This window comes from Protopterus annectens, chromosome 7.part0, assembly GCF_019279795.1.
Source record: "Protopterus annectens isolate FY-2018-M chromosome 7.part0, PAN1.0, whole genome shotgun sequence".
NCBI lineage: Eukaryota > Metazoa > Chordata > Ceratodontiformes > Protopteridae > Protopterus > Protopterus annectens.
In genome coordinates, this window is record NC_056739.1 from 1625914657 (window position 1) to 1625940912 (window position 26256).

Consider the following 26256-nt stretch of genomic DNA (forward strand, 5'->3'; position numbering starts at 1 on the left):
GAGGAATTGCAAGAGGTCTGTGCTGAGGCAACAACAGAAAGTCTCTACGTCTTTTCTTAGAATCTGAATAATCCTGGCTATCCCAGTGGGAATGCTCCCTCATGGTATAAAGGGTTTCCCCAAATGAGTAATCTTCAGGAGGAGAAGCTGAAGGAATAGAATCTTCAGCATCAGAATCCTCATAGGGAGGAATAGAATATCCCTGTTCTGAAGAGGAATCAGAGGAAATGGAAACCTGATCAGAGGAATCATATTCAGTATCTTGCCTAGGCCTCTTTTCAGGAGGAGGATGGGAACCCCTGATCAAAGTAATTAGGTCTTCGGCCATTTTGAGTATCTGTTTCTTAGGCATAGAAGTCTGTCCTGGAGAATGCTGTACTTGTTTCCTTGTCTTTAAAACTGCTTTAGACTTTGTCTTGGATGCTGAAGTAGGCTTTATATAAAGTTGTGTAAGTCTGAAAACACCCTCAGAAGCTGATGCCTGCTCAGCGGCTCCAGACCCATCCGAGGGATTGATATCCGAAGGGCCAATATCTTGAGTATCCAGAGGCCTAGTTGTCTCCACGTGGGAGTCGGAGGCGGCCTGTGGCTCTGAGGTAGCGGGAGTCAGGGGCTGTGAAAGCGCCTCACTGAGCACCAGCGAACTGGCGACTGGCCTGGAAGAGGCTTCGTTGTCAGTTTTGGACCCCGGATGCCTGTCTTTTTCTTTATCCTTGCGTTTTATATGAATTCCGGTCGTCGGATGTTCCGACGGCATTATATAGTTAAGCCTGCGGCCAAAGTAATGAAAAGCAAAATCGTACCGACTGTTTATAATGCGTTGGTTAAATCTAGCACAAAACCGACAATTAGCAACGTCGTGATCAAGGCCTAGGCAAGGAATACAGTAAGAATGAAAATACTTATGAGGTATTTGCTTCCCACAAGAAATACAATTGTTAACTTTTTCTGACATCGGTCTGGAGCAAGGAAAAGGTTTCCCCAATGGGGTACTTAGCTTTATTGAAGACTTCGGATCTGAAATCCAATTACAAAAATCTCAGGAGTCTGCTGACCAGCACTTGCGAACTGCTTTTGCTTCGGGCACTGCGCAGCAAGAAAGACTGAAGAAAATGGCGTCGGCTGCATCTTTTATACCCCTGGTGCACTGACGTCAGGGAAGAGGCGACAGCAACTGATGCTGGACCAAGACTTTGGAATTCAGGCCGACTGCGGGTAGCCTGCCAGCCGGATAACCCAAGTGTAATGACTGCAACAGTGAAACACGAAGAACACCCCTGGACTTCTCAGTTTGGAATCATCAGGGGCAGGTCACACTTACTCAACCTGGTGGATAATTCTGAAAAGGTCACCAAAGCAATGGATGAAAGCAAAACAGTACACACTGTACAACTAGACCTGGCCAAAGCTTTTCATACAAATCCCCACTCAGACATACTAGAAAAGCTAAATAATTTATTCTTTATTTTACATTTGTTTACCGGAAAGTCCAGCTGGACACACGTCCTTTTTCAGCGGAGGCTCGGGGAGAAAAGCTCCAGTTAGTGCATATACATACATATATGGATAACATCCAGATATGCAGGCAAGACCTATCAAAGTACAACTGGCAGTAGTTGCATTGCATAACTTAACTGTGAGTTATACACATAAGTAAAGGATGAGATAACACCAGATTTTAGTACATTGAGATATAGTGTGTTATTTTCGCAAGTGTTATATAATCTAATCTAATAGTACACTAGAGAAATTTTATGGAGGAATTAGAAGATATAGATAGTAAGAGAGTGACGAGGTAGCAGTATATGTAAAATCAAAGGGTGTGTTAGCAGGATTTAGGCAGTGATGAATAAAGTAGGTCATTAGAAGGTCGGTTAAGTTATGACAATTAGCCAGGAAGATTTGTAAAGGAAACAGTTGAGAGTGAGAGGTTTTCTGTCAAGTTTTGGTGGAACATGGGCAGCGTGATTTGGCAAGGAAGTGTTGCTTTAGGTTAGTTTTGAATAGAGGTAGGGATGTTATGGAGGTAATGTTGACTGGCAATTCATTCCAATTGCCTATGTGGTTAGCAAATAGGGAATCCCCTGCTTGTTTTTTGGACAAGTAGGTTTTTATCTGTTGCTTGCTGGAGGAGCTGGGAATAAACAACTATGTTACCCACAGGATTGCCAAATGGCTCTCAGATACGATGCAGACAATCAAAATGGAGAAAGTTACCTACACAATGAGACCAGTCACCAGTGGAGTCCCCCTGGGTGCTGTGCTGAGACCTCTCTTGTTTGGCATCTATTTTTATGAAGTAAAAGCCAATACCATAGGACTCGGGCTGACTAAGTTTGCAGATGACTGCCAGCTATGAGCAGTCACTGAATCACCAAATGACTTGGTCATCCTGCTAGAAGGTTTATCTCAAACAACTGGTGTCAAAATCATGGTCTGAAACTAAATGCCAAAAAATGCATTACTGCATCCTTTGGGAAGTCATCTACTCCAGGGAACTATCACACTGACAATACAGCCCTAAGAGTTGATCCAGTTGTTCAGGATTTTTGAACTTATGTGGACAGTGACCTAACGTTTAATAAATGTGTGTCAATTGTTGTAATAAAGTCCTTCTATATTGCAAAACTTAAAACAAAGGCATTAATTCTAGCTTTAGGGATGCCATTGTCCCTCCTTACTCAGTTCTCATTAGGCCAATTATTGAATATAATGCTACCTTTGTATCTGTCCAGACACGTTCAACAAAGCACAGTTGTGTACACTTACCATAAATGTAGATGTTTGAGTGTATTCATTGTTGCAGTCATCACATTTGGGTTATCTGCTTGCAGGTAGCCCTCAGTCGGCCTGATTATCATCTGAAGGTAATGCTACTCAATACTAGAAGTCTACACCTCAAAATGCACTCTCTCGAGGCACTCCTAAAAATGGAGAACTGCGATATCTGTGCAGTAACTGAGACCTGGTTCAAGGCTCCAGAGAGCACCCCTGCAATACTAGGCTACAACTCTTACCACACTTTTCGGCCACCAAACCAGGCCCAAAACACTAAAGGTAGAAGAGTATCCATATTCACCAAGGATATTCACACCACCAGGCTAGTTGCCCAACACAATGCATCTGAAATTCTCCAGGTGCAGCTAACACTAGGTAAGACTGCAATCCAAATTGTAGCTTGCTACAGATCCCCCACCATACTCCAAGATTCTCACTATACCTTTCTAAACATACTGGAAAATATTAAGATAGAACCAAACACCCTAATACTGGGTGATTTTAACTACCCTGCCATTAACTAGGAAAGCTACTCGTGTACCAACACCTTTGCCCAACGGTTCTTGGAATTCATAAATTCCAATGCCCTGGATCAACTAATCTATAGTCTCACCAGGGGCTCCAATATCCTAGACCTGGTCATTACCAACATGGGAAATCGATGCTCCACACCTATGGTCACCCCCTCGTTAGTCAGGTCTGACCATAAGCTAATCATCCTTAACATCCACATCCCACCCCCCCAGTAAGGAAAACTCCATAAAAAACTTCTCCAAAGCCAACTTCATGCTACTCAAGTCAGAAGTGACAAACTTCATGACACCCATGCAGACGGGAACTGAAAGTTCGACTGCTGAATCCTACACTAAGGCACTGTAAGAGCACATCTACTCATGCATGAATCGTGCCATCCCAAATAGAACCAAGATGCTCTCCTCCAAAAAAAGGAAGCCAATCTGGTGGTCCCCTGCCATAAACAAACTTTACAACAAAAGGAAGAAACTGTTGCAGAAAAGAGGAAAATCCCAGGATGCAAAAAATTCCCTTACCAGCCTCAGTAAGAAACTGAGATCCCTCAAAATCCTCCAAAGCTAGTCACGAAAATAAAATTGCCAAAGATTCCAATGACAACCACAAGGCATTCTATAACTATGTCAAGAATCTAAATGGTAATGCTCAGATCTGCTCTGAGCTAAAACAGAATGGCATTAAATATACTGATCCCAAGGATATTGCCAATATCCTGGCAGATCGATTCAGTGCCAACTTCACCCCCTCTCATCCCCATAATGGCCCATCTCAATACTGGAAGATTGCCAATTTCTGGTAATAAAAGCCACACAGGTAAAAAACGCACTATCCAAAGCTAAGAATACAGCATCCATGGGACCAGATGACATCCCTGGCTGTGTACTACATGAACTACAATATGAACTGGCACCTCACCTAAGTGTCATGTTTAATCATAGACTCACCTCAGGTTTCATGCCCACTGAGTGGTGCAGAGCTACAGTTATCCCACTCCACAAGGGGGGATCCACCTTGGATCCTGGCAACTACTGTCCCATCAGTCTGACGAGCCTTATCCGCAAGTCCATGGAGCGTATTATCATGGAACTTATAAATAAAGACAATGGCAACCTTCAAACACTGGACCCCACCCAGTTTGGGTTCGTGAAGGGCTGATCTTGTCTCCTGAACCTGACTGATTCTTCAAATCAGTCTCCAGAGCCATGGACAAGGGTCAGGTGGTCCACACAGCCTATCTAGACCTTGCCAAGGCCTTTGACACCATCCCCCACTCTGGAACCATAGATAAACTTACTAAGCTGGGCATTAATCCCTACATCACCCAATGGGTTGCCAACTGGCTTACTGACAGAACCCACACTGTAAAAGTAGCAGACTCCAAATCCAGCTCCAGACAAGTGACAAGTGGAGTAACTCAGGGTTCAGTCCTGGGAACGCTCTCGTTTGGCATCTACTTCTCTGAAGTACAGGCCAACACTAAGGGACTCTGGCTAACAAAGTTCGCAGATGACTGCAAACTGGGAGCCATTATTGAGTCTCCAAATGATGTGGATACTCTACAAAATGGCCTTACAGAAACATATGCTTGGTGCCAGAGTCATGGGCTCAAGCTCAATGCCAAGAAATGCATAGTTATCCCCCTTTGGGAAAAAACATGTACCCATGAATTACCACATAGGTGGCAGTACACTAAACACCGAAAGTGTGATGAGAGACTTAGGGACACAGGTGAACAGTGGTCTCACCTTAGATAACCACATCACCACAATAGTCAGGAAATCCTTCTATGTGGCACATCTCATCACTAAGGACTTTTCATCCAGAAAAAAGGAGGTCATTGTCCCACTGTACTCATCCCTCATTAGACCCATTATAGAATACAATGCCCCATTTGGTATGTACCTCTCAAGACATCTGCAACAACTGGAAAGGCCGCAAAAATACCTCACTAAAAGAATCACAGGCCTAAAGCAGATGCCCTACGCTGACCTCATTAAAAAACTCCAGCGCTTAACATACAAGGCCATGTCAAACCCAGAGCTGCTGGACATGTTACAGTTAAAGAAATCCCAATCTCTCAGAGCCACACCCTCCAAGGATCTAAACCTTGTCATCATAATAAACAAAACATGCTGGAGGGATAGATTCCTGACCCAGAAACTCCCCAGACTCTGGAATAGACTGCAAATACATGTTAAGCGGAGTGCCTCTTTGACCCTCTTCAAAAGGAACCTTTACGATTGGATGGGAGAAAGGAAATACACCCCGGGGATCACGAGCAGATAAGTAAATAGTGTGGGAAGAAATAGCCAGGGAATTGTTATGGCTAGGCTTGTATAGGCCTTAGGGCTGAAAGCCTAGTACCAACCTATGAACCTAAGTCTTGGGTCCTGCATCAGTTGCTGTCTCATCTTCCATGACGTCAGGTAGTCAGGGGTATAAACACATGCAGCCGACACCATTACATCAGTTTTTCTTGCCCCATATGTCAGTTGCCCCCATAATGGGAAGCAATTATATACAAGGTTACACCTCCAACAAAAAAAGCAAATAAACCACAAAGCTTTAAGCATAGCAAACATGAATAGAGGTATAGTCAATTGAAGTCAGCGGCTGGAAGGAGGGTAACCAGGACTGCAACAGTGAATACACTCGAACATCTACATTTATGGTAAGTGTACACAACTGTACTATGTTCTTAGTGTTTCACTGTTGCTGTCATCACATTTGGGTATATTCCCAAAGCTAAGGATGGGAGGAGGTAATTAGATAGCATTAGGACCAGCTATAAGGCCCTGCAAATCTGCAGTGGCAAAGCCAGCTCTGGATTTAGAAAAAATTGGCAAGTGGTAATGCTTGGTGAAGGTATTTACAGAACTCCAGGTAGCAGCTTCTAGGATGTCCCTGGTAGGGACACCTCTGAGAAAGGCTGTAGAGGCAGATGCAGCCCTGGTGGAATCTGGTCTTATCCCCTGTGGGGTAGGTTTTCCATGGTGGTTACAGCAGAAATTAATGCAATGGCCTATCCACTTAGAAATGGTTTGCTTTGAAATGGCCTTCCCCTCTGCCCCTGCAGCAAATGCAACCAGCAGCTGTTCAGATTTCCTGAGAGGCTTAGGCCTGGTCCAAGTAAAATCTAAGTTGTCTGTGCATGTCCAAGGAGTGCAGTATTCGTTCCCCTTTGTTCTGTGGATTAGAAAAGAAGGTTGGCAAATGAATGGATTGATTAAGGGCCACACTGGATACTACCTTGGGCTTAAAGGAAGTATTGATCCTGAGGGACACCGTGTCCGCATGAAAGATGATGAAAGACTCCACTGCCATGAGGGCCTATAATTCAGACACACTTCTTGCTGAAGTGATGGCTAGAAGGAAGGCTGTTTTTCAATACAGGAATTTCAACTCTGCATTTGCAGTTGGTTCAAAGGGGGTTAGAGTGAGCTTTTCCAATACTAAGTTAAGGTCCCAGGCTGGCGTAGGGGCTCTTCTGGGTGGTCTTAAGTTTTTGGCCCCTCTGAGGAATTGCTTCAGCAGTGGATGAGAGAAGAGGGGTGGGCTCTGTATTGTAATGCGCTGAAATGGCTGAGGCATGAATTGTGATGGAAGAAAAGGAAAGGCCCTTGTGAAGCATCTCAGTTAAGTATTGAAGAATATGAGGTAAATTGGGCACTACTGTGCCCATCCCCTGAGTTTGGCTCCAGGAACAGAATATTTTCCATTTTCAGCATAGGATTTTCTAGTACTAGGCCTCCTTGCCTCCAGAATGACATCTATCACTTGCTTACTGAGGGATGGTAACAGAGATCAGGTAATTAGCCAGGCTGCAAGGTTCAGGGTTTAAAGCTGTGGGTGCAGAATTTGGCCCTCCTGCTGGGACAGCAGGGCAGGGGTCTGAGGCAGGTGCCATGGTGCCAGCAGTGACACACTGCACAAAAGGGGGTACCAGTGTTGGTGTGGCCATTTTGGTGCAATCAGTATTGTCTTTGGTTTGTCCTGTTTGATCTTTAGTAGCACTTTGGAGAGGAGAGGCAAGGGGGAAGGCATAAACTGATAGGTTTTTCCAGGTGAAGGACAGGGCATCCACTTTCCAAGCCTGTTTGTGGGGAGTCCTTGTGCAGAATTTGTCCAATTGGTAGTTTTGAGGGGAGGCAAACAGGTCTATCTCTGGGCTCCCCCATTTTTTTCTCACCATGTTGAATATCTTTGGTTCCAGTTTCCACTGGTGTGGGTCCATGAGATTTCTGCTTAGGTCATCTGCCAGTGTATTTAGCTTTCCTGGCAGGAAATGAGCTTGTAGGTGCACTTGGTAGCTCAAAGGCTATGTTCCTCAGAGCCATGGCTAGTCTGCAGAGAAGGTATGAGTGGGTTCCCCCCTGCTTGTTTATGTACCACATAACAGTGGTGTTGTCCGTTTTTACCAATAACGGTCCTGGAAGAATGTGGTCCTTGAAGGCTGTCAGAGCATTCTGTACAGCTAGCATTTCTTTTTGATTGATATGCAGGTGCATTTGACTTGGGTTCCATTCGCCCTGAATGCACTACCCTGCCAAGTGAGCCCCCCAACGCATAGTATGATGCATCTGTTGTTAGGGTTTGGGCGGCAGGGGGGAAGAGTGAGTGGCCTCTGCCCACCAAAAGAACTCCATCTTTAGACATGGTATGATAGGAATCATTGATTCTAGATCCTGATAATGTTGACACCATAAGCTTTTTAGATACCATTGTAGTTTCCTCATATGCAGTCTTGCATATGGAATTAGTAGAATGCAAGAGGCCATGAACCCCAGGGCTTGCAGTATTTTCCTTGCACATAGCTGGGTCTTTGTGGCCAGTAGTTTGAAGTAGGCTGTCACATGAACTTGTTTTTCTGGTGTGAGGTAGGCCATCTGGGAAGTTGTGTTCAAGCTTACCCCCAGGAATACAATTTGTTGGCAGGGTCCAAGATGTGATTTCTTTTCGTTTATGGTGTACCCCAGAGAAGTTAGTAATTTCTTTACAAATGCCAGATGATTTAATAGTATGTCCTGGCTTTCTGCCTGAATTAGACAATCATCCAGGTAAGGGTATATTTGAATATTTCTTTGCCTGCAAAATGCAGTGACTGGAATACCCTGGGCGCAGTAGATAAGCCAAAGGGCAGTGCAGAGAACTGATTGTGCATGTAGCCTGCTCTGAAGCATAGGTATCTTCTGCAAGATTCCCTTATTGGGATGTGCTGGTAGGCTTCCTTTAAATCCAGTGTTGCCAAACAGGCATTTTTGCCTAGCATGGAAAGCTGATGAAGAGTTAGCATTCTGAATTTTGGGATTACCAAAAAGGTGTTTAGGATAGACAGGTCCAGGATAGGATGCCAGGAACTGTCTTTTCTGGGTACCAGGAAAAGTCTTGAGTAGAAACCTTGCCCCCACATTCTTCTTCTGGGACAGGTTGAACAGCCCTGATGCTTACAACAGAGAGAACTCGCTTTTGAGCCACTGCCCACTGATTTGGGCGTAGGTCTGGCCAACCATTTGAGGTTGGTAAGGAGTGGAAGTGGAATCTGTATCCTTGGGAAACTATATTTAAAATCCATTTGCCCTGGGTAATGAGTTCCCAATTTTTTGCATGCAGGGCGATCTTTCCCCCTAAAGGAACAGTAGGTTGAGCAGGAATTGGAAGGTTTAAAGTAAAGTCATTGAGACAGTTTACCATAGGAGGGGAGTCTTACTACTACCTGCTTTGGCAGTGGGAGCCCCCCACTATTTAGGCCTGTGAGTACCTTGGGACTGAAGTCTGGGTGTTCTGCAGGTTCTGGGTTTGGACTGAAAAGGCCTGGAAGAGGCAGGAAAGGACCAATTCTTAGAGGGCCAATGCCTACTAAATCTGGAAGGCTGTACTTTAACAGTTTGCATAGATTTAGCTTTTTCCTCCATTTTTTAAGTACTACTTCTGCTTTGTTGCCAAACAGGCGGTCTTGGTTTAAGGGAGCATCCAGTAATTTAGCTTTAACATGATCTGGCAAAGATTACTCCTCAAGACAAGCATGCCTTCTAAGTACAGACCCAGAGACAGCAGCCCTGCAAGATGCTTCTAATGAATCAAAACCACATTGCAAATTATGTCTTCCAACTTGTTCAGCAGAATGTATTAAATCCTGTAATTCTTTATTTTCAGCACGGTCAGGAATCAACATCATTTTCTGTTTAAGCAATCCAGTAATATGCTGCTGATACTTTAACATATGAAACTGGCAGGAAGGCCCTAATGGCCAAAGGTGCAGAAGTGTATACCTTCTTACCCCATCTATGCAGGGCCCTGGAATCTCTATCAGAGTGGGTAGGGTTTTTCGCAGTAGTAGCCTTAATGCCCTTGGGTCCCTGTGAAATGGTCTCAGGATCCACAGTAGGATTTTTAAAAAGGAACTTGTGAGAGTCAGGTACCCTGTAATACCTATCAGGTTTTCTGGGAGCAGGAGGTAAAGTGTTAGGGGCCAGGCTAGATTCCGAGAAGGCATCATCTACAATGTCCGGCACAGGAGGGATAGCTAAAGGCCTGTGTTGAGGCAGGAGTAAGAATTCCCCAAGCCTCTTTTTGGAGTCAGAGTAATCCTGGCTTTCCCAGTGGAAATGGTCCCAAAGAGTATGCAAGATTTCACCAAAAGAGAAATCCTCTGGAGGGGAAGCAGAGGGAATGGAGTCCTCTGCATCAGAATCCTCATAGGTAGATAAGGGCAAATCCTGGTCATCAGAGAAAACAAAAATTTCAGATTCCTGATCAGAAGAATCAGAAGGAAAATCAGTCCTAGGTCTCTTAGAGGGAGATGGGAGGTTCCCATGATTAAAGTAATAAGGTCTTCAGCCATTCTTATCATTTGCTTTTTAGGCATAAGGGCCCGACCATGGGGTCTGGGCGTCGGTTTTCTAGGCATGGATCGAGTTTTAGGCCTTGAAGAAGAAGATGGCATCGGTTTAATATGCAAGTCAGTAGGACTGAATACACCCTCAGAAGCCAGTGCCTGCACAGCGGCTCCAGACCCATCCAAGGTAGAGACATCCGCAGGTTCCACCATCAAAGAAGCATCTTGCAGCATACCGGACTCCGAATGGGTCTCAGTAGTGGTCTGCAAATCTGAAGTAGCGGGCATCAGGGGCTGCGAAAGCGCCTCACTGAGTACCGGTGAACTGGGGACAAACTTAGGAGAAGCTGCGTCTGCAGCTTTGGACCTATGCGGTCTGTCCTTGTCTTTATCTTTGCGTTTTTTCGGAATGTTGGTAGTCGGGTGGCTTACCAAAGCCATTTCTGGATAATTGAACAGAGTACCAAAATATTTAGATGCGAAAATGAACAGATGACGAATAGTATGAGGTTTGAATAAGGCACAAAACCGACAGCGAGGTATGTTGTGGTCTGGGCCTAAGCAAGGAATGCAGTACGAATGAAAATTTTTATGAGATATTTGTTTTCCACAAAAAATAAATTGTTAACTTTTACTGACATTGGTTTAGAGCAAGAAAAAGTACCCCGATGGGGTACATAGCTTAGTTGAAGACTTTGGATCTGAAACTTGAAAGCGAAAATTTCAGGAGTCGGCCGACCGGCACTTGCGAACTGCTTCTACTTTGGGCACCGCACGGCAAGAAAGACTGATGTAATGGAATCGCCTGCATGCTTTATACCCCTGACTACCTGATGTCATAGAAGATGAGACAGCAACAGAAGCAGGACCCAAGACTTTGATAATCAGGCCGACTGAGGGATACCTGCAAGCAGATAACCCAAATGTGATGACTGCAACAGTGAAACATGAAGAACATCTGCAATGCCCACAGAGACAGCTTAGTAAAAGGATACAAGGCTTAAACAGCATGTCCTACATGGACTGACTCAAAGCCCTGTCACTATACTCTGTCCTGCAGACTGCTAAAAGTTGACCTGTGTCTAACATACAAGGCATCCTCTTATCCATCACTGATGGATTAACTGCACATTAGCAAGTCAAACGGCATCAGAAATACTTGGTCTTTGGATCTAAACCTCTTCTGCAACATCAACAGAATGGTTTTGAGTGACAGGTATATTTTGCAAAGGATACCACTGCTGTGAAACGATTCCCCAACCACAAGTTCATACCTGTCCATTTTCAAGCACATCTTAGATCTATGGCGAGGAAACAGAAAATTTACTCCAGAACTGTCCCTTGTACTACTGATGGACAGAGGCAGCTCCTAAATGCTTTATCCCATGTATGGGTCCCCTCAAATTATCTATGGTATGATTCCAGTTATTCTTATTAGGGGTAATATATAATTATCGGCCAAGGAATGGGTAAGGTCAATTTATAATCAAATGGAATAGAATAGTTTGAACACAAAAAGTGAAACTGGCTATGCTTAAAATGGCTTGCAAGAACAGTTAGCCAAGTATTTACATATGAAACAACTAGAAATCTTTTCTACTTGTTAATGCATAATTTTCTAATGGCAGGTTTTCTTGTCTCCATTAATACTTGCTGCATGTCCTCAGTTTATAGGTACCTAAAAGGAATTAAAACCCTATCATCCAGGCAGTCAGTTGAAAACAACTGATGTCAGGGTGTATCAAATTCCCTGTTCTTGTGCGAGTACATCTAGTCCACGAGGAAGCTTGTGGTAATTGTCCCTGGTCATTTCGAAAAGAAGAACCAGAAGGGAGTCACCAAAATGACCTTTGGTGATTCCTTCTAAATCTTCAGAAGTACCCTGGATATTAGTGGAAAGAGTGGAAAAGCATACAAGAACATTCCTGTCCAAGGAAAGGAAAAGGCATCTGTCTTCCAGGCCTTCTTGTATTGAGTCCTAGAACAGACTCTTGCCAATTGATTGTTCAGAGAATAAGCAAAGAGGTCTATTTGGGGAACTCTCACAGAAGGATCAAATCTTTCAAGACCTCCTAATCTAGTTTCCATTCATAAGGGTCTGTCCTGGTCTTGCTTAGCCTGTTTGCCACACAGTTTTGCTATGACAGAACGTAGGATGCCTTTTGAGTGAGACTGCACATTGAAGCTATATCCCAAGCTAACATGGCTAGTTTGCAAAAGGTTACGACCTAGATCCCCCTTACTTGTTGATGCACCACATCACATGACTCTGGTATGGTCTGTAACCACTTGAAGAGGTCCCGGGGACCAAAGATGGTTCAGAGAGTTGAATTTCTTTATCAGGGAAAGCATCTCTTTCATGTTTACATGACTGCATCTGTCCCTGTTGTTCCACACTCTCTCTTATCCCTTCTGAAACTGCTCCCTAAGCATAGTCCGAAGTGCATGTGATGACTAACTGCTGTGGAGCAGATAGGGAGGAGGAGAGACCTGGATTTAAAGATATCCTGCTGTCTCCATCAAAAGATTTCTCTTCTGACAAACCCCAGCAATGGGATTTGAAAAGATAAAGGCTGTTGAAGCTGGGACCAAAGACATTTCAAACACCAATGTATCTTTCTCTTGAGGAGTCTTACCAGAGATATCATGAGAATCATAGATGCCATGAGACCTAAAATCCTAAGGTATTCCCTTGCAATGACCGAAGTCTGAGCAGAGAGGGAGGAGGAGAGACCTGGATTTAAAGATATCCTGCTGCCTCCATAAAAAGATTTCTCTTCTGACAAACCCCAGCACTGGGATTTGAAAATATAAAGGCTGTTGAAGCTGGGACCAAAGACATTTCAAACACCAATGTATCTTTCTCTTGAGTAGTCTTAACAGGGATATCATGAGAATCATAAATGCCATGAGACCTAAAATCCCAAGGTATTCCCTTGCAATGACTGAAGTCTGAGTGGAAAAACCTTAAAAATCAATCTAAATAAAGATAATTTTTGCATGGAAGAAAAGTTCTTTGAACTGAGGTGTCTAGTTGGCATCTAGGAACACAACCCTGTGTGAGATAGTCAAGAAGACTTTTGAATGTTCTCATGGAATCACTGCTTGTACAAGAGAGATCTGTCACACAACAGAGAGATTCCGGACACTTTGAAAAAGACTCTGCAAAGATAAGCAAGTCATCTAAATATTGAAAAATGTAGATACTCCGTAGCCTGCAATAAGCTATAACTGGAGCTAGACACTTTGTGAACACTCTTGGTGCAGTGGATAGCCCAAAGGATTAGGCAGAGAACTGAAAATGTGATCCAGATACACAAAACCTTAAGAAACGTCTGAAGTCTGGACAAATGGGGATGTGATGATAAGCATCTTTTAAGTCTAGTGTTACCAGGAAACTTGAAAGAGGAAGCATTAACAGGTTTAATTGGCATCATGTTGAATTTGGGCACTATCACAAACAGGTTTAGGAAAGAAAGATCCAGTACTGGTCTCCCAAGTATTTTCTTTCTTGGGCTCTAGGAACATCCTTAAATAAAAATCTTTCCCCACCAGGGTAGGAGGCACTGGTTCTATCACTCTGTGGGACAGCATGTGATGAAATGTTTGGAAACAAAACAGGCAGATCTGGAGAACAAGGAATGAACTCCTGGAAAGGAGGAATTTTGTCCCACTGCCATCTGCAACCCTGATGAATCATTTTCAGAACCCGTTTGTCTGAAACAACCTGTCAAAGAGAAAAATGGATTTTTAGACTTTCTTCAAGAAAAAAGGGGCTAGGGTGGGAGAGGTCACTAGTTCTCTTGAAAAGTAATTCAGACTTTTTGGACTGTCCTTGATTTTGGGAGGTTTGAAGCTTTTTTGAAACTCCCTTTCTATTTCTTCTTAAACATCCATTTACCACTATTTGGTTGAGACTGTCCAAGGGATTTTTTTATTTCCTCATCCAATTTTGGCAAAAAACAGAATAAACAATTTGGAAAAGGACTGAAAAATCTTAGAGATTCCCTGGATCACATTTTGATCACATCTGTAGGAGAGGGGCAAAACACTAAATCTCTATCCAAAGCAGAATTTAAAATCTAATTTTTAACATCATCTTGGAGGTTCTGGGAATGCAGGCTTGCAAACCTCCTCAAAACAGTACCAGTGGCCATAATCCTGGAAGAAGTATCAACAGAGTCACACACATACTGTAAACTTGTACAACAGAAGAAACTAAATTATTTAAAGCAGATTTTTCCTCACAAGAAGAAACTGCAGATAAAATATTCCTCATACTTTCACAATTTGTCATTACAAATTTTAACATTTGAGCATGACAGTTCAAAATTCTGAAAATCAAAGTTGCCGAAGTATACACCTTTTCCCCTATCAATTTTCCCATCCTTATCACAAAGAGTACTGGGATTAATCAAGTCTTTAACACCAGATCAACTAAAACTATAGCTGCTGTGTCAGGTTTGGGAATAGTGTATAAATATTTAAAAGACTGAGGAATTTCTACATCCTATCTGCCTTTTTAAGGCCAGCTGGCTGACTATCAGGAAAATTGCAGGTAGTAACATGCACATCATCTAAATCAGACAGAACAGGAGGAATGGGTGTAGGCTTTGAAAAATCCTACTGTAACAACTCAGTATTTTCTGAGGGACTGAGAAACCTCAGTGTTCGCCCACTGAAAACACTGGTACATTCCTCCAATAGTCTCACAGAAACCTCGAAAGGGAGAATCAAGAACTGACATATCCTCCGAGTCTGAATCAGAAAGCTAAGGAAAAAATGCATCTGTCCTGCATTTTATTGTTCAGATTCAGAATCTGAAATCTCTTCGGGAAAAGAGGAATCCCTCTTTCTTTTACCAGAAACTACTTTACAAGAAGGATCAATAGTCTGAATTAAACAGAGAGCCAGACTTAGCAAACCACCCTTACCCAAAGAAATTTGAATTGAAAAGTAGAAGATGCATGTTTGGTAACTATGTCACTACTGGCAGCAGCTGCTTCCCTAGGGAAGGGCATATAATTTTGACACAACAGGGAAACCTTCACTGTTCCATCTCCTAAAACTGACCAGAGTAGTTCTCCCTTGCCCACAGAGGGAATCCAGCAGCCACAGAGGACGTGACTAACCTCTGGTTCTTAGTGGCTTTTAGGTGCTACACCAGAGGGATCCAGGGTAACAGATGAGTGGTTTGAGGTACAACAAATGGCCACAGTAGAGTCACCCACCTGTGACTGAGGCAAATTGTTAGCCTGCAGTGGACGCAAAGGCTGACTGTTTATTTTTTCTTTTTGTGGCTGGAAGGACCGAACATGGGACTGGTAGTCTATTCCATGGTCAAGTTGAAAAGTGTGCCTCTTTTCCAGGGAAGGCAAGCAGCAATTGCTGGTAAACACTACCAGTCCACAAAAGTTACTTTCTCATAGAAAAAAACACAGTAAAAAAGCATTTTAAACATTTTGCCAGCCCCACAAAAGACAAAATGGAGACCATTTCTCCACAGAAAAAAAATCTTTTCAGTTACTTTACACTACTTTTAAACTGACAGGAAAAATGTGTACTCTGTTTAAAACAAAGTATGTTACAGTTTTGAGACAGTTAAAACAAAACACTCTGAAGAAGAAAATAACAAATCAAGAAAGTGAAGGAAAAGGAAGTTTTCCCCCAAGGAAACTTATCCACCCAGCAAAGGGAAGTACAAGCCGACTGTCAAATCCTCAAAGGAGCGTACTCTTCAGCAGCAGTACAGCTCTGAAGGCCTTTGCATCCAAACGTGTTTTAGTCAGCTCAGCTTGAGCTACTTGACAATTTGGGTGCAAGGAAGTTGCCCTGAAGCTTTGGAAGCTGGCTGGCTGTTACATCCTTAGCAGGATATAACACATATATTTAAGGTTACTGCAGCAGTGATCAATATGATGAACGCTACTGTTATACTGACCTAACTGGTACTTCTTTTTTCTTCCTTCAGTCCAGTCCATTCTTGAATCAGTTTTTAATAAGCACCACCTCTTAATGACAACACTGCTTACGTTAAACTAGCATCTTAGCTATTTTTTCAGACTAAATCAACAGTAATTGTGCCACTGACAAACTAAATCTATAACGTGTACAAAAGAACTAAAAAGCAAAGAAAATGTAAGCCAGAATAAAAAATATGTACATTAGGAAGAGCAATTTAAACAAGGCAAGTTACTATGACCATTCATTTGACATTCTTCTTAACGGAATATACATTACATTAGTTTTGCCTTATGTAAATAGGAGCAGCACAAAGCAGGTATAAACAGCTCACCCCATATAGCCATTACACATTTCCACAAGTTAACAAATTCACTATATATCATAATGCAAATAAGATCATACAGATTTCATTAAAATGGGAAACAGTATCTTCCTTTTCAATTAACAGCTCTAAATCCTTCAGAAGACACGCTTCATCTCTAGCCATACTAGCAGCTCATCTATAATTCTTCAGAAGACTCAGCTCTTTATAATTAATCTGCTTTAATATAAAAACAGACGAAGACACTGGGACATGGCAGGCTTAACAGCAGGCAATGGGATTAATTCACAGAGACAGAAGTGCACCCTGCTATCTTAAAGAGTGCACATAAAGTCTCCACTCAGAATTCAAAGAAACAGTAACCTCTTTAACTAAGCATCAGTAGCATATTTAGTTTACAGATGAATCCAAAAGAACAACTAACACATCAACCCCCAAACTCCACCACACAAACATATGCACAACTTAAATATTAATTAAGGCAGCATTACATGGAACAAGCCATGTTAATGACATTAATGTTGTTTCCAATGTAAAATGTTCAGGTGACATTTCATTTCATTTGGATGCAGATTTTCCTTCACACCTTTTTAAACATACAGTTGATTTAATATTTCATAACATTTTTCTGAAAGCCCATCCATATGACAAGATCCAAAAGTATACTTCAGCAATTTAATGTGCTACTTTGAGACACTCTGATACATTTTTAGTCAAGATCTGAGAACCCAGGGGAGGCAGAGACAGTATTCATGGTTGGCCTAAATTTGAGGCATTCACCACCTGAACTTCTGGACAGAGTTAATTACATTAAAATGCAATAAGAACTGCTTAGATTGATTCTGGTGAATTAGTATTAAGAATATTAAATTAACATATAAACTATAAAGGAATGTATATTTCAGTTTTAGTGTATAGTTTTCCTTTAATTCCCTGGTATATAACCTATATGGTCCTCCTAACTCAACTAACATTTTCTCTCACATACTCAAGATATTCAGTTTCACCCTCAACATAATTACAATCTATCAAACACCTGTTATCTAACTATACCAACAGGCCTTTTACTGTGACACCCCTCATGCACTTTGCCTTTGTGGACAAGTCCAAAGACTATTAAACAATTAATATTCATTAAGTACAAACTGAGGCATAATTATAAAAATATTAACTTGTCACTACTTTTCTATGGTAATACTCATCATAACCCAGATTCTACACTTGAAATTTTCAGTGTAAAATGTCAAAACTTCCTTCTAGAGAGACAGCACAGGTCTTAAAATGATCCACAATGCATGCTATTTCTGCAATAAAATATCCTTCTTTCACAGTTGGGCTTCACAACAGCTTCCTGAGAAACTCATTCTGATGGAGACGAGACTTAAGCCCTTGACAGCAAAACTGAAATCTTGTCATCAGGCTCCACATTCTCGGTTTAATTTCTCCAAGGTCTTTTGGGTTTCTAATATCATAAAGGGAATGAACCCCATTCCTAAGTCAAGTATAATTAAAGTTCACAAAATCAGTATTGTTAGCTAAAGGTGCTCTTCACAGCACTAGCAATGTGCCCAGAATTGCCTCCTCCTGCAATTCAGAGTTACCTGCATCAGTAGCATATCTAAATATGATTGTAGATTCGTTTTTATGAGACCCATTGCTCCTACTACTATTGGAACTGTCTGGGTATACTTATTCCATATTTTCCTTGTTTCTGCCTGCAAATCCTGGTATTTTATGACTTTGTCTCTCTCTGTACGCAAGACACTGTAGTCACTGGCTGTAGCAATTTCACTGATCAATGCTACTTTTGTCTTGTTTCCATGGACTACTATATCTGGTTTTCTTGCATCCCATGTGATAAATACTTCATCATTTTCTATAATGCTTTGTGGAAAATGATTCCAATGCTTCTCAGATACTTCAGTATATTAATATTTGCATAATCCCCAATGCAATGGTCATGCCATATTATTATGACTTTCAGTATACTGGCCTTCTGCCATTAGTTTATCACATCCAGCAACAAGATGTGCAACGGTTTCTAATTCTGTTGTACAACACCTGCATTTGTCTGCTTCTCCCACATGTTCAATGGACTGTATAAACTAACTAAAGAATAGATAAAGATTCAATGGACTTTATAAACTAAATAAAGGCTAGACAAAGAATCTGATGCCTTGGATCCAACTTGTCTGTTACTAAAGCTCGTGGCAACTTAGAACTCTCAATCTTCTCCCTTACCTACAGTGGACCCACCCCAATTACCTCAGATCTTGTTTGCTGACTTAGTGGAAATGCATATTCATGTTCAGAAAAGGAGAAGGCTATATCTGGAGCTTAATATAAAGGACAAAAATATCCTGTAACCATTCATTCTTAAGTTTTCAAAGATGGACGTTGGTGGGAGTGGAGTTGAGAAATAATAAAAATAGACAACACAGATGAAACATTATGGTAAGTATATAACTTCTTTAACTGATGTTGCCAATTTTCATTCTATCCTCAACTGATGGGACAGAGTCCCCAGCTACCTGAAATTCAGGGTGGACTCAAGGAACAATATTCCTGAGCACCACTGAGACAAATGATGCTCTAACTCTAGAGACCACATCCAATTTGTAATGAGTATTAAATGTATGGGGTGCAGCCCAAGTTGCAGCAGCAAAAAAATCATTCATAGATACTCTAGATTAGAAAAAATTTGGAAGTTGCCATGGATATAGTTGAATGAGCCTATAACACTTTTGGTAAAGTCATACACAATTTGCTATAAATAAATTAAATACAGTCAGTCAGCCATCTGGCTAAAGTTACTTTGGCAGCTGGTTTTCCCAATTTGACTTCTGTAAATGAAAAACAATTGGTCAGATTTTCTGATTTCTTTTGTTCCATGTAGGTTGAAACATAATTGTCTGTGGACATCCAGCAAGTGTAATGTGTATTCATCTTTGTTAGTAAATTTAGGAAAGGATACCGGCAAATCAATGGATTGATTGATATTAAATTCTGATAGCACCTTAGGAAGAAAGGAAGCATTAGTCCATAGTGTAACTCTTATTTTTGTGAAAAATCAAATACTGTGATTTAGAGGACAAGGCTTGAACCTCAGAAATTTGTCTGGCAGAGGTAATAAGAAGTTATGTACCTACCATAACGTTCCATGTTAGTTGTCTTCTCTCACCTTCTTTCTTGCTGGATGGGTTCGGAGCCGATCCTCGGCTCCGACTCGGCACTTGCTAAGCTCGAGAGCTAATTTTACCAGCTCAAGGCAACTCTATATCCCATGATGCAAGGCGGAGACTACCCAGATCTCGTTTGGTAGCTAAGGAAATAGTAATATATTCTTCCAACTGTAGAGGAGGAAGAAAAAGTAACAATACTAAATAACATCATAATCCTCTAGAAAGGATCAACCTAATCTAGTGACACTAGAAGCTGAATAGCTAGAAAAGGAATAAAACCTCTTAAGAGAAGAGGCATAATCTTCTCGGTCTGACCAGGCTAGGGGGATGGAGGGCGGGACGCAAGAAAGAAGGCGAGAGAAGACAACTAACATGGAACGTTATGGTAGGTACATAACTTCTTAATGTTAAGTTGTCAATCTCGCCTTCATTCTTGCTGGATGGGGCCGCGTCCCTAGCACCTCTATCCTGGGTGGCTCAATGGAACAGATTCTTGAGAATGGTGGAACCAAAATTGGCTCTGTCTCTGGAGGCAAAGTCTAGTTTGTAATGTGAAACAAAGGTATGAGGAGAGGCCCATGTGGCTGCTGCACAAATAGTGTCTATTGGAAGTCTAGCTTGAAAAGCTGTTGATGTAGCTAGAGCTCTGGTAGAATGGGCTTTTGGCTTAGAAATCAACTCTGCCTCTGAGCTGATAAATGTAAGTGATCACAGAAGACAGCCATCTAGATAAAGTCACCTTGGAAACTGGAAGGCCTTTCCTGTTCTCTGCATAGGATAGAAACAGTTGATCAGATTTCCTAAAAAGTTTAGTTTTGTCCAGGTAATATCTGAGCTGGCGGTGAACATCAAGACAATGTAACTTTTGTTCCGCTCTATCAGAATAATTCGGGAAAAACACTGGAAGATCAATGGATTGATTTAGGTTAGTCTGCGATGCCACTTTTGGTAAGAAAGATGGATTAGTCCTTAGAGATACCCTATCTTTGTGGAATATTAAATAGGGAGGACGAATGCAGAGAGCATGAAACTCACATACTCTCCTGGCAGAAGTAATGGCGACTAGAAAAATTGTCTTCCAAGAAAGAAATTTCAAAGAACAGGCAGCTGCAGGTTCGAAAGGGGGAAGAATCAAGGATGTTAAAATTAAATTTAGATCCCACTGTGGTGGGGGGTCTCTAATCGGAGGTTTAAGCAAAAAGATACCTCGAAGGAATGCCTTGCAAAGTTTATGTGACATAATGTTGTCATCCAAAAGGCCTATATGAAAATTCGAAATGGCTACCAGCTGAACTTTTACTGTGGAGGAAGAGGATCCTGAATGAAAAATCTCAGCTAGGAAGTCCAAGACCGAATGAATCAGAGCAGTATAGGGGTCTACGTTCCTAGCTTTTGCCCAGAAGGAGAAACATCGCCATTTACTAGTGTAAATCTTTCTGGTAGAAGATTTTAGGGAAGCTACTATGATATCCCGGACGGGATTAGAAATCATAGGAAGCCTGGCTAAGGATGGAAGTGGAGCAACCAAGCAGTGAGGTTGAGAGAAGGTATGGATTGGTGCAGCTGCCCCGACTGGTGGGTTAGAAGATCTGGAACCGGGTCCAGATGCCATGGCTGTACCAAGAGATAATGATGTAGGAACGGAAACCATATCTGTTGAGGCCAATAAGGGGCAATGAGAATCGACTTGGCTCTCAAGGCGGTTGCTTTCTGAATTAGTTGAGGTATCAGCGGAAAGGGGGGAAAGGCATAAAGAAGTCCCCGGAGCCAATCTTGGGTTAGAGCATCTCTGGGGGGATGGCCTGGAAGGGGGAAGACAGAGAAGAAGTCTGGGCATTTGCTGTTTTGAGGTGTAGCGAAAAGGTCGCAGCAAGGAAGGCCCCACTTCTGAAAAATCTCTTCCGTCACTGATTGTTTGAGAGACCACTCATGAGGCATGAGAATAGCTCTGCTCAATCTGTCCGCTATGATGTTGGATTTCCCGGGGATATGCATTGCTATCAGAAACCGCTGAGAAGAGATTGCCCATTGCCAAAGTCTGAGAGCCTCTCGACACAGTGGATAGGACTTGGTTCCGCCCTGTTTGTTGATATATCACACTACGGACATATTGTCCATTTGGACTGCAATAGTTCCCAGGGGAAGAGAGTCGTTGAGGGCTTGCAACGTTAAAAGCACCGCTCTCATCTCCAGGACATTTATGTGCAGATGGTATTCGAAAGGTTGCCAAGTGCCATGGACCATTCTGCCCTGATAATGCCTCCCCCCCCCACCCGATCAGAGAGGCGTCCGATGTAACCGTGGCAACCGGGGCAGGAGGAACAAAGGGTCTGCCCTGATGGACTTGAGAGGACGATATCCACCAGGTCAGATGCCTTTTGCAAGTTGGAGTTACTATGATCTTGTGATGCATGGGAAGTTGTTGAAAAGACCATTGGGTGAATAGCATCCATTGTAGAAGACGCATGTAAAAGTGGGCAAAGGGAAGAAGTGTTATGGCGGCCGCCATAAGACCCAATACTTTCAGAGCAAATCTGGCCTGAATTCTGTTGCTGAGAAGAATCACCTGGACGTGTCTTTGAATGTCCAAGATCCTTTGGTCTGTTAACTTTGCTGAAAGTTGTACGGTGTCCAATTTTGCGCCTATAAAAGTAATAGATTGACAAGGCGACAAGGCAGATTTTTTGAAATTTATAGAAATCCCTAGCCCTCTGCAAATGTGAATGGTGTAATCTCTGGCTTGGAGAAGTTGATGCCTGGTGGTGGCAGTGAGGAGCCAGTCGTCTAGATATGGAAACACCTGGAATCCTTGACGTCTCAGGTGAGCCGTAACCGCTGCCATACATTTGGTGAACACTCTGGGGGCTGTAGTGAGTCCAAAGGGCAGGGCTCTGAATTGGAAGTGACTGGTCCCCAGCCGAAAGCAGAGAAATCTTCTGGAGCGTCTGTGAATTTTTATGTGATAGTACGCATCCTGAAGATCTATCGAGCACATCCAATTGTCCTTGCCCAGAAAGGGTAGAATGGACTGAAGCATGACCATCCGGAATCTTGATTTCTTTACAAACTTGTTTAGTTTACTCAGATCTAATATTGGTCTCTAGTCCCCTGTCTTTTTTGGAACTAAAAAGAACCTTGAGTAGATTCCAGATCCTATTTGGTCTGCTGGGACTGGCTGGATGGCTCTTTTTGCTAGCAGTTTTGATATTTCTAGTACTGCTAGTTCCCTTAGCCCGGGTGGAACGTCTGGAAGGGTTCCCTTTTGCTGAATTGGGGTTTGAATAACGGGAATTTTGTAACCCTCGGATATAATCGACTGTACCCATTTGTCTTGAGAAAGGGAAAGCCAGGCTATTGGGTACAGCAATAATCCCCCCCCCCGACTGCCTCCGAAGGTGGACAATTGGGCAACATCTCAGGGATGCTGGAAGGGTTTGTCAGAAAGAGGCTCTCTGCTACCCTGATTCTGCGGACTCCCTCTGCTCCTAGGGCGGCGTCTATTATTGTTACCCCCTCTGCCTCTGGGGGTAAACTGACTTCGTGCGTCAGGCGTGACTCCTTGAGATTTGCAGAACCACATTTTCCCTCCCTTCTGTCCTTTGGGGTAAGGTCTTGAAGGGGTGGAGAAACGGACTCCTACGGCAGAAAGAGTCTTGCCATCATGTTCGCATCTAGTCAAAGTGTCTTTCACTTGAGGTCCGAACAAGGTCGAACCATCAAAAGGGGAGTTTGTGAAGGACGCCTTGAAGGGGTCTGCAAAATTACAAAGCCGCATCCAGGACTGACGCCTTAAAGCCACTCCTGTGCCTGCGGCCCTACTCGCTCCATTGGCTGCATAAGAAATGAGCCGCATAGAGGAGTTAACAATGGAGTTAAGGATTCCTAGCTGTGAGCTAATCTTATCCTGAGACCCAGCAGCTGATGGATCCTGTAAAACTTCTCCCAACTCTTTAAGAACATCTCTTTGAAGGCGGGTGAAGTGGCACAAGTAGTTCAGCGATCTCATGGCAAAAGTCGCTGAAGAAAAAATCCGCTTGCCGTACCTGTCCATAGTCCTAGAATCCTTGTTAGGAGGATGGACAGGTACTGAAGGATCAGCTAGTTCCTTCTTGGTGGCAGCAGCCACCACCATGGCATCAACTGGGACACCCTTTGTCAAATATTGTCTATCTGGTGGAGCTATAATGAATTTTGAAGGCCTCCTAGGAATAGGTTCCACCGAATCCGGAGCCATCCACGCCTTCCAAGCCACTACATCCATAAGAGGGTCGAAAGGCGGAGACACCCAGGAGGTGGAGGGTCGAGATACGAACGCCTCCAGGTATACTGACTCATCCTCAGAAGGATTAAGGGAGGGCCAGTTCCCCCTCCGCTTAAGGAGTTCAAGGATGTCTGAGAAAGAGACATCCTCAGAGGAGGACCTTGGGGATCCCTCCGACTATCCAGGTCAGTATCAGATGTAATAGACTCGGGGTAGTCTAGATGTTTCCTATTACATGTCCTCTTACGCGGAGGTTCACCTGACAGATCAGGAGAAGCCTCGGAAGAGGAAGATATTCCCAATGGGGAAACCTGAGGCGATGGATCTCTGGGTCCGGGAGCAAGAGAGTGGGAAGAGACATCAGCAGGCACTGTAGTGGGAGGAGCTGATGGAACTGTCCGTTGACTAAGCCCAGGGGCTAGTACACTCCTCATCACCTCGAAGGCTCCCCCGTCAGAGAGACCAGAAGGTTCCCGCTCCGAAGAGATAGGAACTCCAGGCCTCACCGAGAGGGAAGGCTCCGAGGCAGATGTCAGGGCTGAGCTCACCAACACCGAAGCCCCGAGAGGGAGAACGGGGTCGGACAAGGGTCCGATGCCAGTCGCCCCCTCGGAGCCGACGAGAGAGACCAAATGCCTGGATCCCTCCAATGAAGGCCTCAAGGAGGAAATCGGAGCAGAGGACGATGGAGCCGAAAGGGGTGGTATCGGCTCCGAAGCTACAACGGTCACGGTTCTGAGGAGCTCTGGCTCTGAGCTCTGTAAGAGAGTCAAAGGAGGAATGTTTGGTGGATGTGAAATAGCTACCGTCTGTTGAGACGGGCTATGGAGCATTTGGGCCAATGTCTGAGACTTTAATAGTCTACTCACCACTCTCTCAAGGTCGTGATCAGACAGCCTGGACGACCGAGAAGAACGGCTCCGATGGCTCCGCTCCGAGACCAAGGGTGATCTCAGAGCTGAACGTATCGACTCTAATGAGGGGGATCGAGATCTCTTTTTAGAGATCGATGGAGCCAATGGAGCCGAGGATACGTCGGCTCCAGCCGGAGCCGACACTGAATGTCCAGATTGGGAAGTATCAGTGCCGGATGGAGCCGATACTATGACTGCTATAATGGAAGGATCGGCTCCGGCCGGAGCCAATCTCGACCCTGGTGAAGATAAACCAGAAGCAGACGGCTTGGAACTTTCAGCCGAAGGCTTGATAGGTTTCGAGGGCTTCCCCGGCGCCGACTTAGTCGGGGAGCTCTCAGGCTTTAATAAGCCCCTTAATATCAATTTATTTCTGTGCTCCTGCAGGACTCTTGGGCTGAAGGCATGACAGATAGCACAAGAGTCCTGCAGGTGCAGAGGTCCCAGGCAGTAAACACAAGAAGTATGACCGTCTGTCAGAGACATCTTCTGACAGCACGAGTCACACTTCTTGAAGCCTGAGACCTTTGTGTCCTTCGACATAACTGTGTTGAGAAAACACAAGTTGTGAAAAACAAAACACTAACACACACACACAAAAAACACCCAATCCAACAATTTAAACTAAACAGGGATAACAACACAGTCAGACACAAACAATCCCTGACAGGAAAAAGTTAGGAAGGGGAAGGCCTAAGGCCTAAGCTAGGGAAAGGAGATAAATAACTCGAAAAAAAAAGGGAACACTAACAGGAATAGGGTTAAAGTAAGCGTTAAGGTTAACAAAACAACTATAGATATGAAAAAGTTAAAGGGGTTAGATTAAAGTCTTATATTTAGTAACTTACCTGGAGCTGGTAAAAAAGACACCTCGTTAGCGAAGCGCCAAACGAGATCTGGGTAGTCTCCGCCTTGCATCATGGGATATAGGGTTGCCTCGAGCTGGTAAAATTAGCTCTCGAGCTTAGCAAGTGCCGAGTCGGAGCCGAGGATCGGCTCCGAACCCATCCAGCAAAAATGAAGGCGAGATTGACAACTTAACATTAGCTACCAGAAAGATGGTCTTCCAAAAAAGGTATTTAAGGTCACAAATAGCTGCTGGTTCGAAGAGTAATTTAGCAAGAGCCTGCAGTACCAGATTCAGGTCCTATGGAGGAATAGGGTCTCTAAAGGAAGGTCCGAGAAGAAGAGTGCCTTTCAAGAAGACTTTGCTTAGTTTATGAGAGGCAACAGAGAAACCAACATGAAAATTTGATATGGCTGCTAATTGAACTTTAATGGTTGATTAACTACCTCCTCCTTTAAAGAGATGGGATAAAACTTCAAGAATGCTATGTATGGGTCTGAGAAAGGTTCAATATTATGTAGACGAGTCCAGTGAACAAAGCTCTTCCATTTGCTGGAATACAGCTTCCTGGTAGAAGGCTTATGGGAAGATAATCATATTCAATGAACACGTTAATACAGCA

General features: G+C 43.3%; 1 protein-coding gene across 4 annotated transcripts in view; it reads right to left on the minus strand.

The window, feature by feature from the left end:
* The window catches only part of PRKCD (protein kinase C delta), a 2080121-nt gene that overhangs the window by 1700226 nt on the left and 353639 nt on the right, over positions 1 to 26256 (minus strand). The window lies entirely within an intron of this gene.